General features: G+C 38.1%; 1 non-coding gene across 1 annotated transcript; it reads right to left on the reverse strand.

Moving 5' to 3' along the window:
• Positions 1–984: 984 nt before the first annotated feature.
• On the reverse strand, positions 985–1,494 carry LOC100477534. The gene has a single exon (XR_002141724.2). It is a non-coding gene; the product is annotated as a 40S ribosomal protein S15a (transcript).
• Positions 1,495–2,722: the final 1,228 nt, after the last annotated feature.

The raw sequence follows: 2,722 nt of genomic DNA on the forward strand, positions 1-2,722 counted from the left end.
CAAGAACCAATCATTTAAAAACAGAAGCGTGTCTTGTGATAATGTAGTTAGATTAGCTGCATATGTTTACATTTAGGGCTGCTTCCCAGAAACTGAGACAACAAATGAATCAAAGAACAAGGAACAAATTCATTTTTCCCCCAAAACCCATTTACAGTGTTAAAAATCAAATTAATAGCTGTGTACAGTAGGGAGTACAAAGAGGTGGGAGGACTGACTACAAAAGGGCAAGAGGGAATTTGGGGGACAACAAAAAATATTCTAGATACTGGTTGGGGTAGTGGTTATATGGTATGTACATTTGCCAGAACTCATGAAACTGAATACTTCGAATGTTTCCATTTGTTTTATGAAAATTACACTTTCATAAAGGTGATTAAAAACCATAAAATGAGATAAAAAGTTTCAGGTGTGAAGTTTGTGGGCTTTAGCAACAGAGAACCAAAGAGGTCATTATGTCAAGGATAGCACAAACATACCTTTTCCCTTTTCAATTTTTAAAATTTAGTTTACTTAAACTAAAAAACAAAACAAAACAATTTGCCCATTTCTACCACCCCTTATTCCCCCAAATTCTTTTTGTAAGTCAGGTAGTTTATAATTTGCTTCCAACTGAATAGAAAGAGGACCTAACTAAGTTGTAAGCTGTTACATTATTTTTAAATAATTTTTGATGATACTTCACTATGTGATTTAGAAAATGAAATTCTGCAGTTAAGCAAAATTGCTACAACAGAATTCCAACCATTACCACCTACTTATCTATGTGCACAAAGTTTCCAAGTGCTTATGTATATAAAAGGAAAATTCAAAATAAAACTGATGCTACATTTTGACTCATTCTAGAAATAAGTATTATTTATCCACAGATACATAAAATTAATTGGGGAGAGCCCCATCTATCTCATAAAGAGATTCATTGTCAAGATAATTTTACTTCTTTGTGGTTGATAATTACTTATAAAAATGTCTAATAAACTTATACTCTTTTGATCTATTGTGTACTATACCCAATTGCAATAAGTCAAACAAAAGAAACATTTTTTTTCCCATTGAGGGGCATTTTATTTGCACATATGTATTACATCCCTAGAAAAAGAATCTCAGGATTTTCCCTCCTGTGTGTTTCCTTCTTGCTTCTTCATGGTCCGTGATGCCAGCTGTGGTTGTCAGGACAATGAAACCAAGCTGGAGGGATGCGAGCAGGTTATTCTGCCATTTTTGTAGATCTTTGAGTTGGACATCAAATCTGGGGCTGCTCATTCCACACACGTTTAACCTGCCCGTGAGGTTCACAACAATGTTCCCAGCTCTGTGATCAGCGATGATTTCAAATTCGCCAACATAACCATGCTTCATCATCACAGTGAGAAACCGGACGATGGCTTTGGAACATGGTCTAATAAAAACCTGGCATTTGCCTCTCTTTTCAGCATTGTTAATGCTCTGGAGAGAATCTGCCAGGACATTCACGTGCACCATTGTGGCAGAAAGATGGCAGAAAGAGAACAAAAGAAACATTTTAGCTCTTAGAACTTTATGGCAACAGAAACTTATTTTGATAGAGTTTGTTGGGTTGTTTTTTTTTTAAGATTTTATTTCTAAGTAATCTCTACACCGAACCTGGGGCTCAAAATTACAACCCAGAGATCAAGAGTCACATGTTCTACTGACTGAGCCAGCCACGCAGCCCTATAGATTTTGGTTTTGCAGAGAAGTAAAATATGGCGACCAACCAAAATATTTTGCATGTTAAAATTTAGGATAAAATTTAGGCAAGTTGAGACTAAAATTGGAGAAAAGTAAACAATGCAAAATATCTGAATGTTTATATTTATGAAACAAAGGTCAGGTATAAAATCTTGGATACATTTTTAAATGATGTAATAGTTTTATTTTTAAATGCCAATATTGACCATAAACTTACATGTATTTATTTATTTTTTAAAGATTTTGTTTATTTATTTTTGAGAGAAAGAGAGAGAGCACAAGCAGGGGGAGCAGCAGGCAGAAGGAGAAGGAGAAGCAGGCTCCCCACTGAGCAGGGAACCCAAAGCAGTACTCGATCGCAGGACCACAGGGATCATCACCTGAGCTGAAGGCAGGTGCTTAACCGACTGAGCCACCCAGGCGCCCCAAACTTACATATTTTTAAACTCAACAGTGAGAATTTCCTTGTCAACTTCAAAATGTGTGTGAGAAGAATTCCACTTCCAAGAGTTGGAGTAGATGTACTTTTTCCTGTTCCTCCTGCTAACTAAGGACCATGGACAACTAAGGACCATGGGCATTATTATAAAACAAGTATAAGAAGACTCCAATAGGTGGAGAGAAAGCAGACTGGCTAGCTACTGCAGGACCCAAAGAATCACACGATGGTGAAGCCCCTGAGATTCCCCTTTGCTTTAAGTATCTCAGACTTAGAGCTCAGAAAGCCAGCAACCCAGAAACACAGGAAAAACAGCCAACAGGAATAGCTGGGAAAAAAGAGGTGGGGGCAGCCTAGCAAGGCAGAAATTTTTAGGCAATTGCTCTACTCCAGCCAAACCCCACAGAAAATCTGACTCGACCCCCACCAGCAAAGGCCAGTTGAGAAGCTTAGACTTCCAACCCTCCAACATAACACACACACACCAGGGTGATATCAGTGAAAGTGAGTAGGGAACCTGAATGTTCATCCCTTCCCCAGCCCCCAAACCCCACAGTGTTGATGGACACGTAG

Source organism: Ailuropoda melanoleuca, chromosome 5 (assembly GCF_002007445.2).
Source record: "Ailuropoda melanoleuca isolate Jingjing chromosome 5, ASM200744v2, whole genome shotgun sequence".
Classification (NCBI taxonomy): Eukaryota; Metazoa; Chordata; class Mammalia; order Carnivora; family Ursidae; genus Ailuropoda; species Ailuropoda melanoleuca.